At 39.2% G+C, this 17523-nt stretch overlaps 1 pseudogene; it reads left to right on the forward strand.

The window, feature by feature from the left end:
- The first annotated feature begins 10897 nt into the window (after positions 1-10897).
- Positions 10898-12521, forward strand: LOC149185075 (strigolactones hydrolase CXE15 pseudogene; annotated as a pseudogene).
- The last annotated feature ends 5002 nt before the right edge of the window (positions 12522-17523 follow it).

Here is a 17523-nt window from a genome sequence, read left to right on the forward strand (position 1 = left end):
TTGAGCAAATCGAAAAGAACAACACTTGGGAATTAGTTCCTAGACCAAAAGATAAGAATGTAATAGGAACAAAATGGGTCTTCAAGAATAAATTAAATGAAAATGGAGAAGTAATTAGAAACAAGGCCAGACTTGTTTGTAAAGGGTATGCACAGCAAGAAGGAATAGATTTTGAAGAGACCTTTGCTCCTGTGGCAAGACTTGAGGCCATCCGAATGTTCCTTGCTCTCTCAAGCTTTCAAAACTTCAAGGTATTTCAAATGGACGTGAAATCAGCCTTCCTGAATGGAGACTTAGAAGAAGAAGTATATATTGAGCAGCCAGATGGCTTCATTCTTGGGAATGATCCAAACCTTGTATGCAGATTGAAAAAGGCACTCTATGGACTCAAACAAGCTCCAAGGGCTTGGTACTATCGGTTGGACAAATATCTTCACCAACAAGGTTTTTCAAAAGGATCAGCAGATAGCAATCTCTATATAAAAGTTGAAAATAACAAATTACTAATTCTTGTTGTTTATGTAGATGATATTATTTTTGGCAGCAATGAAGAGACTATGAGTCAAAACTTTGCCTTGGTTATGCAGAAAGAATTCGAAATGTCACTTCTTGGAGAATTGACATATTTTCTTGGATTGCAAATCCAACAAAATGAAGGAGGTATCTTCTTGTCTCAAACCAAATACCTCAAGCAGATCTTGAAGAAGTATGGCATGGAAGAGTCAAAGCCAGTATGTACACCCATGGTTACAGGATGCAGCCTCAGTGCAAATGATGAATCAGCAGCAGTTCACCAACCCACTTATAGATCCATGATTGGGAGTTTGCTTTATTTGACAGGTACTCGACCAGATATTACACATGCAGTAGGAATGGTTGGAAGATTTCAAGCCAACCCAAAGGAAACTCATCTTCAGGCAGTCAAAAGAATCTTCAAATATCTTCAAGGGACCCAAAACTATGGCTTATGGTATCCTAGAAATACAGATCTCACTCTTCATGCTTACACAGATGCAGATTGGGCTGGAAGTGTGGATGATAAGAAAAGCACAAGTGGTGGTGCTTTCTTCATGGGTTCTAGATTAGTATCTTGGTTCAGCAAGAAACAGAGTTCGATTGCCTTATCTACAGCTGAAGCAAAATATGTGGCTGCAGCATCTTGTTGCACACAACTTCTTTGGATGATGCAGACCTTGCAGGACTTTCAAATCACTTGCACTCCACCCGTCTCTATCTTATGTGATAATACAAGTGCAATCAACATTTCAAAGAATCCAGTCATGCACTCAAAGACCAAGCACATACCAATCAAGTACCATTTTCTTCGGGAACAAGTGCTTAAGCAGAAGGTCAAGTTGGAGTATGTTCCTTCTAAGGAACAAGTTGCTGATATTCTCACAAAACCACTGCCCAGGGAAACTTTTGAATATCTCAGACAAAAGCTGGGAGTAGTTGATGCTTCATCCTGCTGTTGAAGTTTGTTTATTCTACAGAAAAGTTGGTATACGCAGGTTACGGAAGGGCTATCCGCGTATATACGCAGGTTACGGAAAAGGAAGTCACGTGTATGTTGGACGCTTGTTGCAGAAAGTATATCCACGTACATACGCAGTTTCATGCAGGAGAAAACGCGTATATGAAGTTCTGAACAACAAGGGCAATCTCTGGAGTTCTGAACAGCAATGGGTATGTCAGAATTCTTCAGGCACAGTTTCAGGGGGTGCAGCAGGCACAGGTTCAGGGGGAGCAGCTTAAAAGTCTCATAAAGCATTGTTGGCATTCAGATGTTTTGGTTGTTGGGTTCAGGAGAAGGAGCTCAGAAAGAAATCCTGGTTGCTGATCTAAAAAGATGTTTCTCAGATGCTGCTGGTGACTTTCATAAGTCTTGGTCTAGATCTGTTGTCTCTATGTCATATCTCTTTTATGATGTCAAGGTCATGTAACGGCCTATGTTGGTTTCCCCACTATGCCTGGGATGAATGATGTAATATAATTGATTGTCTCTGATGTGTCCCCTCTTGGTAGGGAGTATGGATGTATGTATTGAGTCTTTTGGTGATAGGAAGGTCCCTTATGGTGTATAAGTCTTGGTTCTTGTTGAAGAACATCTTTTGCAGATCTTGCCTACAGTCAGGGGGAGCATGTTTCAGCACAGCCAAGCAGAGGTATCAGCATGTAGCACAGCCCTTTGCCCTTGATGACAAAGGGGGAGAATGATTCTAAGGATCTGAAGGTTGCCATCAAGTCCAAAGGGGGAGATTGTTGGCATTTTGGCTCAGGTATGGCGCTATGATACAGGTGTTGTCCTTGATGGCAACTCTCTTTGATGACAGATCTTCGTTCAGTCTACAGAATGAAGAGAAATCTCATATATGCAGGTTAATTAAGTCCAAGTTGCGTATACACGCTGGTGATATGCATACTAAGTCGCGTATACGCAGGAGAGCTATATAATAAGGCGCGTATACACGCAGATGCATGAACAGAAAAGTGCGTATATGTCGGGAAGTTTCCTTTTGGTCCATGGTAGTTAGTCCTCGGTACTTGTGCCCATGTCTTTGGACCAAAGTACCTCGACAGTCGTGTAGATCTCTAGTTTCGCAGTTGATGGTTTTGGATTTCTATGGTTTTGGCTCTTGGTATTGAGCAAGGCCTAAGGCTATATAAGGAGAAGAAGATCATTAGGCAAAATCATCTTTCGAAAAGGCTTGAATATCTGAAAAAGAAAGAGATCTAATATGCAGGTTCTGGGTTGCTTGATCTAAGCCAAGGAGAGATCACATCGATTGATGGAAGACTAGATCTAAGGATAGATCGGGATCTAATGGTTTGAAATGCACTATCATGATATGGTTGATTATGCGTATTTCTAGATCTGCATACTGTCGCAATGTTATGTTCTGGGTCTAACTGATGTCTGGTACAACTGCAAATTGAGAAAGTTTATTTTTAGATCTGTACGCAGGTTGGCTTCGGTAAAAGCGCGTGTATACGCGGGTTTTGCTCATTAAAGTAGCGTATATCTTTTGAAGCTTGATTTTGGGTTTACAGTTGGGTCTGACTGTTATTGCAGAGTTCTGTAGTCTGCTCTGTGTTCTGGTAACTGGTGATTGACAGGGTTCAGTGGTTCAGTGATTCAAAGTTTGGTTGTTTTATGCTTCAATGATCTGTTGTGAAAGGTGAATGAATTGTGGCCTTCAGATTGTAATGTTGTGCTTCAGGAATATCCAGTCTGAAAATGTATGAAAGGTGGTACCTGAAGGAAAGAAGATTGTAGGTCAGCACCTACGTACTAGTATCTTGGCTAGTACAAGAGCAAAGGGGGTTGGAGCTCCCTTCCAAGGAAGTTTGGAGAACGAGAGAAGGTTGTAGCCTTCTGCAGGTTGTAGCCTGCGTACTGGTATAAGGCTGCACCAGTACAAAAGATTGTAAATTGAAGTTTCATATTAAAGAAAGATAGAGACAACTTGCAGCAGGTGGTTTTCACCCACATTGGGTTTCCACCTTATATCTTGGTGTTCATGTGTGTGGCTTTTGATCTGTTCTGTTATACTGCACCTGTTTACTGTTAATGTGGTGAATAATGTCCTGATGAACTTAACTGAAGAATAAGCTAACTAAATTATGAGTTTTCATCTTATACGCTGTTTTATTTAGTCACAGTAGCGTGTACACGCTGGTTCACTTAACTGAAGTAGCGTATATGTTTCTGAGCATTGAAAAAGTTTGATTGATCTGATAATACTGATTCACCCCCCCTCTCAGTATTATTTCCAACAAAACCCTCATCACACCAATAGCACATCAGCCAACATCATAACATTAATTGACAATGAACTCAAATCTCAAACCAACAGTATTTCACTACAATCTTCAAATTCCAGCCTCCTGATTACTATGATGAGTGGTCAATTTATAGGGAAATGCAAGTGGTTTTGTCATAAATATGGTATTAAATGATTTTCCATAATTGGAGTTAGTTTCCATGGAGAAAAGGATGAGAAAATAGAGGGTTAATTGATCCATAGCCTATCCAAAGTCGAGCTCATAGGATGGGATAAGAGGCTGGCATCCTTCTAGAATGCTCTAGAATCAAGGAATATTCCTAGAATCCTATGTCAATTTTTCTCATTCTCACCCAGTGTAGGTCAAAGTGGACCTGAGTGCATTGCAGTGTAGGTCTGAATGGGCCTACCTGCTCTGCAGTGCATTTTCCCTAACCAAGGTTGCATTGGTGTAGCAAGGAGGCATTTCAGCAGGGTTTCAAGTTAGGAAACTTTCATGGATGAAACCATTCAATTTGATGACTTGTCTAGGGAATGTAGCAACTAAATTAGGGTTTGATGAGCCCTAATTGTACTGATCTGATCATCGGGAGTGATGTGCCCAAATAGACCTGTAACAGTTTCCCCCTAAAGCATGAAGTCGAAAATGATAATGTTGAGTGATATGCTTTATGATGTGATGAGGAGGATCTGAAGCGGATGGTGACCTACATTGATTACAATACATAATATCATGATATCTTTGAATTTTTCATGAATTCCTGAGGGAAGGCATACCCATAGTCATCATATAAACTTTTCATTACATGTACATAAATCAGATAGACGTCTACATATATACACCCATGATAGGATGACCATCTGTGTAAATCCATCATACAGATGATTTAGTACCCTCCTGAAATCGCAACTCGGATGGATGAAACTAGATCTGGGGTCTTTTATCTCATACAATCATTAGCTCAAGTATGAGTCTAACCATGTGAAAATGTGATCTAAAGTCAAACATGGGAAGACACCGTCTAATTACCAGCCAATGATGTAAGGTTGTTAACAGACGCAAAAGAAATCACCGATAATGTTAATGATTCTCAAGGTACTACAGTACATTCTACATGGTGTGAATAGATGTTTTGATGTTGAACATCATTCAAAGTCTTTCGATCGAAGGCCTATGATGTCAACTTGTTGCCAAAAGCGAGAAACTTTCCATTGATGTATGTAAGCCTCAAGGAACTAGAAGGGTGTTTCTAAGTCAACTTCTTGGATAATGTGTTGATGTCGACAAGAAGCAACTCGTCACAAGAGGGCCTTGATATAACCCCCATCAACGACATGAAACGAGTGTAATGATTTTGAAGAGAGAATGAGACTCACGACATAATGTTCAGGAATGGCGGTCATCAAAATGAAGGTTTATGAGTATTGCAGAGGATGAAGTTTACTGAGTGACTTCTATTGAACATGTCAGCGACACTAAATGAATTGACACCATTGACCCAAAACCAAAGTGATGGATGGTGTGATAGACCATAGGTATGATAACCATCAAGTAGATAACCCAACCCAAATAGTCATAGAGATGAAGTGAAAGTGTCATGTTCAAGAGAGACTTTCTACCATAAAGTGATTTATCCCTTTTCCCATTTTCCCCAATCATTTCTTACCAGTACCTCTTTATTTTTTAACAAGATTGAGGAGGATAACATATGCTTGTAGTATAATTCCACCCTTTGGGTGAATCCATGGCTATGTGATGTTTTAATGAGTCTAACAAAGGTGAAACTCGGTCTTGTCATGATGGAAAAGCCTATCGCTATTTGATGTTTTAACGAGTTGAACGATAATGAGAACTCGGTCCTTTTCATGTTTAGAGAGTTTGAAAAGGAACAAAAATAAAACTCCACAAGTTCTTTTTCGTAAATTTGTCTCTCAAGTCTGAAAAATGTAAAAAAATACAAGAGAGAACCTATTGACCATGTTCGATCAACGTATTCCTTTTTCATAAGTAATCTATCTTAGTCCGGAAAAGGGTTAAACTTATACTGAGTAGATGTCGTTTCCAATCCATTTACGAGCTGAAAAGGACAAGCGCTCGGCAATCTTTTCATGTTTAAAGAGTCAGAAAAGAGCTTAAAGAGGACTCCACTTATAGGAACGCATGGTTTCTAGGATAGCAACTAGTTCCGGTGATGTTGGAACTTCTCAAAACATGTTGATTTATGTGAAGAGGCTCGCTAATAAGACCACTCATTCCAACTATTCCTCAAAAAGGCTAAAAAAACCAAGTGAAAGCATATGATTTTCCAAGCAAATAGTGACGATGGAAGGAGAAAAAAAAAGGCTCATCTGACGGAAGAGGCTAACAGAATGGCAATCACAAGGGTTAAAATGGGCATGGGTTCATTTTTACACAAGCTTGAACCATACAGAACTATTATTGGATTTAGTTTCATGTTTACACAAGCTTGAAACGAAAAACTATGCTTGGATTCCGTTTCATGTTTACACAAGCTTGAAATGAAAAACTATGCTTGAGATTGGTTTACATGCCCCTAACATGATGACTCGATTCTAGGTGCATGCCCCTCAAGCTTCATTACATTCACCTAAGTAGACTACTCATGGCTATCAGGTGGATGGAATGAAGGTTCATTTACGAGACTCAACTGGGATTTTACGAGATCTAATCAAAGACTCGAATTGGAACTTTGCTCCAAGGGACCTTGTTTCATTTTTTAATGAGCTTGACATAAGAGAAGGAACTCTGTTTAGATTCCTTGTTTCATTTTTTAATGAGCTTGACACAAGACAAAGAACTATGCTCTAGGACCTGTTTCATTTTTTAATGAGGTTGACACAGTAAAAGAACTATCCTCATATTCCTTGTTTCATTTTTTAACGAGCTTGACACAAGACAAGGAACTATGCTCATGATTCCTTGATCATGACCCATAAGATGTCATGACTTCCAAGAGGTTCTCATCAGATGGGAGAATAATGCTTTGGAAGGGATACATAGCCAAGAATCCATTAAAGAGATATGGTTCCAATGCCCCCAGTACATAATGCACAACTTCACGAAATTGATTGTCAGTTGATGTAGGCATGGAACGAGTTTCCACATAATTGACCGTGGTGGGGAAGATACCATTGGGACAAAAGAACCATTTAGGGAAGATGGTTGATTGGAAGCCATATTTGGGACGGGAAATGGAAAATAACTCCAATTATGGAAAACCATTCAATACCCTATTTATGACAAAACCACTTGCACTTCCCTATATATTGACCACTCATCATAATGATCAGGAGGCTGGAATTTGAAGATTGCAGTGAAATACTATTGGTTTGAGATTTGATTTCATTGTCAAGTAATGTTATGCTACTGGATTGATGTCCCATTGGTGTGATGAGGATTTGGACTGGAGCTAGATGATTGACAGGGGATCGAACCGCATTGGGTGTAACTCCTCCTTCTACAGTCAATAAAGTTGTGTGTTCCTTTTCCCATATTCTTATTCATATTTATGATGCATATATGTTTAAATGTTGTCGATTCCAGTTATTTATAGTAGATAGACCATATGCTTTGATCATTGTCGTCTTCTGTTTCTGTTAACAAGTACCGATTGAGCAAATTCAGTTCGAAAGGAAGCGACGAGAGCAATTCAAAGGAGATCAAAGGAAGTGAAAGATCACAAGTAGGTTCCTTCATCTCATCTATCTATTGTAGGAAAAGGTTAAATAACTTTCTTTCTATTGTTCTAAGTGTACCTACCCACTTAGGGATGATGTACTCATCCATAGGTATAGATTCCATATAAGAAATTGGTGACCATACTAGGGAACGAACCCATAATCTCTAGTCTGACATTCTAAAAAATAATATAATGGTAGACAAACTTTAAGTGTTGAGTTTTAGAACTTTTCGTGGTCATAATATTTTTTCTTTAAGGTCACAGTGGAAAAAAGTTTGAATTTTAAACCTAAAAAAAGGGCGATGTTGCATCACCAATTTTTAATTTCAACCTGCTTTTTCGCGTCTTTCATAGTCATGACAATTGGTCATTAATGTCATGATTGAAAAATATATGAATTTTAACCCTAAAAAAAGGATCAAGCTACATCACCACTTTTGCATTTCAATGTGGTTTTTCATATATTTCATAATCATGATATTTGGTTTTAAATGCCATGGTTAAGAAATGAAGATTTAAACCTGAAATGAAAAAATGATGTTGCATTACCACTTTTCAAAATCAACATGAAAATCATGATTTAATGTGACCTCCAAAAAATGAGATGTTGGTAAAGTTCTTGTTAATTTGGTAACATTGTTCCATCATATTCTCATAATCGCCCTTCAATCAGATTGGGAAGAAAACCTGCATGAGTCAGCTATCTTAACCAACCTTGAGCTTTCCCAAGTGATGTATCCACCTAAAACCCCTACTCACCTTCATCTTGGAATTGGCTCTCCAGAGAACTTCACCCTCCCCCAATGAGGTTTATCAAACTTAATTTTGATGGGGCATCAAAAGGAAATCTAATATTGCCTGGTTTGGATACATATTAAGGAGCTGCTATGGGAAAGCCATATTTTTGTGTATTGATAATTTTGGAGTCACCAGTAATAATATGACATTTTTTTTTACTTTAGAGTATGGTCTATACATCACTATTGTAAATAGATTTACAAAGATCCAAGTGGATGAAAATTTTATTTGGTTACAAACACTCTTAAGATATATCTTAACGGATCCTCCCTAAAAAAATAACTTCCGCTATTGGAGACTATAAAACTTCATCTCTCGTATTAATTCTCTAATCCCCTCTCTCTCTATTATCATCCTCACATACTATCAGATATCTGAGAACAAAGTGGTAGATTATGTCAAAAAATTGGGATGTAAGGACTATAATTTTTACCTTGCTTCCCCTTAGAGTAATGAAGTTTGGTCAAAGTGGTGGGATCAACTCAACAATCTCATCACCAACAATCATCAAATCTCGATGGGGATGTTAGCGCTCGACCCTCGGGGGGAGAGGGCCGGCCCCCCTCTTTTTCCAACCAAGAATTGATCCCCCTTCTCGCTCGGAAAAGGAATCGGCGATGGCGATGGTCGAGCTTCCAAATCGATGGCGGCCCCCCTCTCAAATAAGTAACTAAGGGCAGTCGAGTGTACTATCCTTGATGCTTATTGGGTGCCCCTCTCAAATAAGTAACTAAAAGGCGTTGGTCGAGCGACCCCTATAAAGGAGTAGGGGCGATGGTGGCCTTTTAGTCGAGCGTGCTGCCGGAGAGAAGGTCCCGAAGGGGCATGCGCTTCCTAGTGCAAGGAAGGACGGTGCTAGTGTCAAAGCAAGAAAGAAGTACGTCGAGAGACCTACCAGTCAGCGTAGAAAGAAAGAGAATGGAGCTTGTGTGCTAGGGAGGGAAGAGAGCAGACATGCCACCTAGCTATGACCGCAATCATTAAAGAGGGTCATGGCATGGCTAGCTTCTCCCATGCATTCACACATGCCAACGCTTAATGACAATGTAGAGCATTAATCCAAAAGCCCCCTCAACCTCCTCAACTTCTTGGACTTGCTAGGGGTGAATTGTTGATATCTCATGTCAATAGTGCATTGTCAGGTTTCTTGTGGGATTTTTCCTTCACACCTGCAATAGTGGCTTAACCATTGTGGAAGGTCCGGACCCTCTTGGTTTGGCCTTCCACCCTTCACACCATTTCCTAGACTCCTTGCAAATTACAAGTATTGGTGGGGCTACATGCAAGTAGTTTGCATGTTCGTTGGTGGGAGGAGTTGTACCAAAATTATTCTATGGTTTTTGGGAGCTCAACTCCAACATGTATGCTAGTATTACTTCTTCTTTTAACTTCTTTCAGCTAGTCTTCAAGTTACAATTCTATTGCTCTAGGTTGTTTGGTCCATGATTTTTTGGGTAAGCTCAGCTTGATAGTTAGGGGTGAGGTGGCCCGGTCATACTCCTAGCCAAGACTACCCTCCTAGCACCCTGTCTTGGTTATACCACTCCCCTGTGGCTTGTAGCTTACCTATCACTCCTATCCCTAAAGTCCTACATTTTGCATTATATGTGTTGGTCTCACTTTGGTTTCTGATCCCTCAAACTCCTCCTTTCTCTTGGGGCTTCACCAGTTGGTTTCACTCATCTCATTATCACCATGCCTCGAGAACGAATGTGGCCAAGACATGGCTCAGGGGGTGACGACCGCTCTGGATGGTCTTGAGCGTAGTCATAAGCCCAAGGTGCTACTTACCTCTACCATGTGGTTACCCCTTCAAAATTTCAAGAAAAAATATGCTTGCTTGAAGCGCAATCTTTTCGTGATAGGAACACCCACTTTGACTCTAAGATTCATGTTGATGTTGCTCCGATCCCTAACACACTAGGGGCACAGGAATCAATATTTCCATTCTATCACTATGCACTAGCAAATGAAGATGATATTGGGAAGAGTCATCCCAGAGAAGCAAGAGGACCACAATGAGATAATTTTCCATCTCAATAACATTCACTGGGTTCAAAGCATTTGCAATCTTGTCTTCCTAGTCTCGACGCTCATTTGGCACATATAGAGATGCATCTTCGACGTGGGAGACAATCCTCACTGAAACGGAACACTATGGATGTTGTACTTGTAGCTTCTTTCAATGAAGGATGACCATTCAGATCTATCATATTTTTATATCTATATTTTTTGAATTATAATTCACTGTTTTCTATGTTACATAGCTATTGAAGACTATACCTAACTATTTTTTTTAATCTGTATGTTGTTATAAATAATCATGTATTAGATTCTTAAATTAATTTTGATTAAAACTTACATCATCTTTATTATCACTAATTTAGTTTCCCTTATTTTGATTAAAGCGTATGTTAATAACATTCACATCCCCAATATCACTGTAAAGCCCAATAACAAATGTAAATATCAAATAACATTCTTCCAAATGTCACATTAATTCACTCTCTTCGTGTCACAACAGCCAACCACACCTGCCCTGATCCTACACCTCCACGTCTTGCATGAAAAATGTTTGCCGTTTCGCATTTGTTCTTCTCTACCGACGGTTTCTTACAAGCAGGGTTCTGTTCTTCCTCATGTCAAGGGCCGTTTCTTAGATTCCTGGTTCTGTTTTTCGTCCTGCCAGCGAGGATTTATTTCAATCCTTCCTGTGTTGTGTTGGATAGTGGCGGCTAAAAATTCCAGATTCAATGAAATCCTTCTAAAATGCTTATCCCTATTCATGTGGATTTTTTTAATCCATATCCTTAATTCTGTCATCCTTTCTCATCATCTCTATCTCATTTCTCTAATTCTATCCCCTTTTAAGTGCAAGGTCCTCCAGAGGCTATTAAAGCTAGCAGTTGAGAAGCAAAGTACCCAAAACGCAGTTGAGTGCGGTTGATTGCGTGGTGTTCCAACAAGTAGGACATGGAATCACTTCGCAACTAGTCTGGGTTTCACTACTTTCGAACGACATTGTGGATAACAATCCTGGAAAAGAAAATTGGCCGCTTTCTGTGAGAGACAGAACAAAAAGACAGCGGAGAATGGAAGAAGTGGAGAACATTAGAGGAGCTCTGAAGGTGTACAGCGATGGCACAATATATCGTGAAAAGGATCCCCGACTCTTCCAAACGTTATTCAACTCTTCCTTGGGAGAAATTGCAGAAATTGAGGTCGCGAGTAAAGATAGGGCGTTGAATGATAAGCTTGGGTTATGGGTTAGAATCTACTTGCCCTCTTCTCACCTCCAACAGCAACCACCAAGGTTCCGCCTACCGGTAATCGTGTATTTTCACGGCGGCGGCTTCTGCGTCGGCTCCCCCGCCGTGCCGGAGTATCACAATTTCTGTCTCAAGTTGGCGGCAACTGTAGGCGCCATCGTTGTCTCCGTGGCTTACAGATTGGCTCCGGAGCACCGCCTCCCTGCTGCCTACAACGACTGCATCACGGCACTGGAATGGGTTAGCTCGCATGCCGGAGACGGAGGAGAATTCGAACACGACCTGTGGCTCAAGTCCTACACGGACCTTTCCGCGGTGTATCTGATGGGAGATAGTGCCGGTGCCAACATTGCACATCAAGTTGTCGCGCTGCGTGGCGGTGTGGAAGCTTGGAGCCCAATCAAATTGAGAGGTTCGATATTGGTGCAGCCCTACTTCGGCTCCGAGCGACGCAGACGGTCTGAGAACGAGTGCCCGAGCGACGCGGTCGTCAATCTGGAGGTGAGCGATGCTTTTTGGCGACTGTCTCTGCCGGTGGGCAGTGACAGAGATCATCCATTCAGCAATCCTTGGGGCCCCGGAGCGCCAAAGCTGGAAGAGATGTCGTTGCCTCCCTTGCTGGTCGCGATCGGGGGCAAAGATTTGCTGAGAGACGGCGACCACGAGTACTGTGAGTTCTTGAAGCAGCATGGGAAGAGCGTGGAGGTTGCGGTGTTCGAGGAAGAAGATCACGCCTTCTATATACTCCGACCCCAATCTCAGTCTTTTCAACGCCTCATTCAACAAATCTCCCGTTTCATTTCCCCACTTCATAAGGGCAACAATGCCGTGTAGACAGTACTATTAATTTGAATAAGAATAATAATTAGGTACTTCTGATTATGTAGGAGATTATCTCAGTTTGTTATGCAGCGAGTTGCTTCATCATCTAGTTTGAAATACGTACTTGGATTAATTTCAATGCTAAATATGTTAGTTTGTCATGGTCATGGATTTTGCCTTAAACTGAATCGAACATATTTCTACTTTTGCTTCTTGATTGTCAAGACATGTGTTTGCTTGCAATGTTTATTGGTTTATATCAGTGTTTTGCTTGTAAGGTTTATTTTCCTTCATGAATATTGGATTGCCCAAACCTAATAGTGGGGTCGCCATCAAAGAGATTTCCAATAAGTTTTCTGCATGAATTTGATATCATGTGCTTTCTAAAGGTATTTATGCATCATGCTTCTCATTTTTTTGGTGTGTGTTTTCAATGTTTGTATTAAGTTAAAGTGAAATCATTTTTTTTTCTTTTTGGTATTAATTTAAAGTGAGATCAAAATGATAAATGTGTGTAGTTATTAATTTAGTTCTTAATCAAGCTAAACCAATTCGTAATAGTAGTTTTTTTGTGGGTAAAAAACACAAAGCGTTAGAAATGATATTGTAATCCAGTTCTATTTATTACTGGCTGAAATTTCAACATTTATTTATAATATTATGCTTGACTACTACATAGCATTATTAATGTGGAATGAAATCATTTAAAAAACAGCAAATTGAAGGGGCATCATTTGCTGCTTCTGGATTCCTCTTAGTCTTTTGAGTTGATTAACTCCAAGTTGGCAAATTTCGTAACATGTTGATTGATTCTGTGGGCCCATTTTTGCAAGCTGAGGGCATATTTGATGTTCTGTTTCATTTCTCTACTAAAATTTTGCGCATGGTTGTCTTTATTTGCCAATATAAATCAGCTGCCCTGTATCTCGAATCCACTCACCTACATTTTCTATAATTTCGTCGACGTAAAACAATCTCCTTTCAACAGTTACTTCTTCTTTAGCCATGTTGATTTTATTTCCAATAACTGGAAGTGTGTTTTCCTATTCAATTCGGTTCGCGTAAGAGATTGGTAATTATTGAATTTTATTTATAACCAAAAATTCTATATTAAGAAAGTTAGGAAGTAGTAATTTCTATATTAAAAAAGATTATAGAAAATAATAAAATGGATAGAGAATTGTAATTAAAAAATTTGCATGGATAGAGAATGGTAAATGTGTAACTGCAAAAAATTAATAAATTTTATATTAAAATATGACAAAGAATGATATATTATATTTGTAAGTATTTGTAGGATGGGAGGAGTTGAACTAAAAAGGTTCAGAGATATGCAAGAAACTCAGTGGATAATGAATGAAGCATTGAACATGCAAGAACAAAAAATTTAAGAACAAAATTCAGGGTAAGGGTAAAAAAACTAAATTTTGAAGAGCGATATTATCTTGTATGGCCATTGGGTATTCTTCTTTGCTCTTCATAATGACAGGACAAGGTTGTATGGCCAATGGGTACTCTGCATTGTTCTTCATAATGACCGGACAAGGTGGTAAGAGGCCTATTGAATTATCATTATGTATGAAAGGAGCTGCTCGCACAGCTGCACTGAACTGGTACATGCTACCATGCTTGACCGACGTATCAAAAGTTAAATTTTATCGATTTCATGTTAAACAGAAAGTTTATAAGCCAATTTTAAACTATATTGTCTCAAAATTTCGTAATACGCCTCCCATAATTATTTTTCATGCAAAGTTTGGTTTCAATCTGCTTCTAAGGAAAGTATATTTATTTATCATTAACCACAATTTTGATAAGTCAAAATAAGAACAATTATCACAGAAGCTACTAATAACCGTAAACTGAACTATATAAAATAAAACAACTGCCAAGTGGTTAAGCATAATGTCAAGAGTTTGATGACGCTACTGGCGTTGGCTCTTGGGCACTTGTTCTCTAAGATGGTTTTCAAGGTGGGCAAGCCAGAGATCTAAATTAGTAAGACAATAATGTTTATACAGTTGCATCTATTTCATTTCATTTAGAGAAGAGATTATATCATTACTGTTTACATATTTTTCTTTCAAGATCATACTCACAAGAATTTTCATCTTCCAATGAAGAATGATGTAGTTGAAGTGCTGGCTCCATCTTTCTCTGATGTGTCTAGGGTCAAGAATCCAATTAGCTACCTCCTGCTTTGATTTCTGAATCGGAATAAGCTTTTGGATCTCACTAGTAGTCAAAGCTTTAAGTTGACAATTTTTCTCATAAATTTCGAAGGGGGCGGCAGAGTGGAAGATAGTTTCGACATCCTAGGCTTGGGTTGGGCAAACAACTTTCCCTGAGGACCCCTTCCCCCAAACTGGTGGTGATAGTGCATTCGTTTCCAAGGCATACTGCATTAGGTAAGAAATAACCAAGCTAGAATTCTTACCCACAACACCCAAAGGCCCAAGGGATTGAGATCGTGAAAACCAGAAACAAGCAAAAGCAAGGGAACTCTGGATTTCTAGAGTAATCTGTGAAAACATTAAGACAAATGAGAATGAATGGTAGATGAATGCCTCCTAGCAAGGTCTAATAACCACCTGGAGACACCATTGTTTAGTTCGTTGCACACCCTGGTTGAGTTTAAGCCATAACAAACTATCATCAAACAACTGACGATGCAACTAGAGAATGAAATGATATAGAGAGATTTGATATATAGAAATATACCCGACTTTGGCTAGCTCTCCATATCCGACTCGACTGTGACGTGCGAGTTGTATGAAGATTAATGCATTCCGCTCCTGCAACGTTGAGGTCCAAGGTTGTTGTCAATGCCTTGAGAGATGCATCCCTTGTTTTCCCTAGGGATTCCCCTTTGTCATTTCTTAGCAGCTAGCGTACGAGGCAAAGGTCTTCACTCCTTGAATCCAGATTTCCTACAATGCAGGTGTATATCGCGTCAAGTCTAGGGAAAAAATCCAACACCCAAGCCTGAGAGAAAGCCCCCTGAATGAGCCCTAGCTCACAAATTTTCCGTCAAATACAAGTGTTGACTATTTGTCACTCAAGGGAATTGTCCCACTTGTAGCAAAGGAGGAGCCCAGAGATAATAGAAAAATGAGAGAGCAAGGTCGCCTATGTGTTTAATGGGGTGGGTTGGCCATGCCATTCCCCTCTTAAATGTGATGGAAGACAATGGGGTGGCAGCCTCCAATGTATCGACTTCCAACACCTCAATCGGGGGCCCTTTATGTTGGAATCACAATTTCCGTTACACCAAAACCCACAGGTGTTAGTAAACAGATGCATCACCAAAGTTAAACACACGGGGAATGTTGATTTATCCAATGTCCAACAATCTCCCCCCTAGCACGAGCCGAGTGTGATTCAAACTCGAGACCTTTGACTTTGATACCACTTGTTGGAATCGTGATTGTCATCACACCAAAACCGGTAGGTGTTAGTAAACGGATGCATATCCATAGTTAACAGATCCACGAGAGGTGATTAAGCCCATGTGGCGAACCATATGGGAGCGTTGGTTTATCCAATGTCCAACACTTTATCTGCATCTAAGATAATTTGTACTGATTCCTTCTAGTTGAACCACACCCCTTCAAGCCATGTTGTTGTTAGATAAATGTCCTAGTCCTAGCACCATAAGTTAGCCAAGAAGTCAACCCCTTTATTGCCTCTTCGTGCAGTGATAAGCTTTGACACAACGAATAAATTAGAGCAACTTTTAAATGCATGAGATAATATGTTCGAGTCACCAAATCTTGGACCATTTTTCTGTAAGACTCTCATTGATTAATTTTCTAAGAGTGAAAATGACCAACTAGGAATGACCATCAATCTGTACTTTGGATATCCTTCATTAATAGCCAAACATAGACCTTTCTCCAAGACTAAGAACTCTACCACATTAATATTTGTGATTGTACTTTGGACATCCTTCGTTAATAGCCAAACATAGACCTTTCTCCAAGACTAAGAACTCTACCACATTAATATTTGGGATACCAGAGTCTTACATGCAACTTTAAGACTTAGCCTTCCTAATCACCCCTCGATAACCAACTTGTTATCTTGTCCAGAGCTTCCTTTGGAAGCAATGTCTGTCTAAAGTTAATTTGACAAAACCCATTTGGGAAAGGGGATCTTTGTTTTAATTTGACAAAACCCATTTGGGAAAGGGGATCTTTGTTTTATGATGATTAACTTTCTAGTTCTGTAGATTCTTGACAAAACCCATTTGGGAAAGGGGATCTTTGTTTTATGATGATTAACTTTCTAGTTCTGTAGATTCCATACTTAATTTAATTTGGCCTTAGCCCAAAGACTATCGGCAAAAAGACAAACATTCAAAAGATGTTCCATGATCTCTTCGGATTCCAGCATAAGAGGCAATTTTAAAGTATTAATTTTAATTATATGAAAAAATTGTTCATATATTCAAAATATTGAAATGATATTTTTTTATGATTTTATAACTTCAGTCAAATTAAAAATTTATTGAAATGACATGTTTTTTTTTTGTTATTAAATTGGAAAATTTTAAAAGGTTTTTTAGCTGATAATTTTAAAGTGTTAAAGTATGTTTTAAAATTGTTTTCGTTAATAACTAAGTATTTTAGGATCTAAGGAAATAGGTTAACCGCCCAAGATTTAAAGGCATCTGGCAGGAGTGAAAATCTGTTTCCTTAGGGATCACCAGCGAGTTATTCTAAGTGGTAGGGTTTTCATTGAATCATTGTAATGAGTCAGCCAGCCAAAAATAACTATCTTCACATTCACAACTAATTTGACAGCTAAATTGTAATAAATTTTCTCACCTTATTAACACACCGCTACAATTCATACCAATCCATACCACCTTTTTAATAGCTCTTTGTTCGCATACCCCTGTCTTGCAGGCGTTCCTTTGTCAATGCCTGTTCATCACTGTGGCCAAACCTGTCGTTACACACTTCAACAATTTTAAGGCTATAAAGATACTTTATAAATAAGTCTGATACATATGATCCAATTTGTTGATTGTCCGTTTGCGCTCACAAGATTCGATTGATTATAACTTTTATGAATTACAGTTCTCGGGAGTACTGTGTTCTTCAATGCCAGGCAATGCATTCAAATACGACTCCCATTATTCTT

The sequence above is a fragment of the Pinus tabuliformis genome, chromosome 3_2 (assembly GCF_031772625.1).
Source record: "Pinus tabuliformis cultivar Carrire ecotype Pingquan chromosome 3_2, CPIR1, whole genome shotgun sequence".
In the NCBI taxonomy this organism is placed as follows: Eukaryota; Viridiplantae; Streptophyta; class Pinopsida; order Pinales; family Pinaceae; genus Pinus; species Pinus tabuliformis.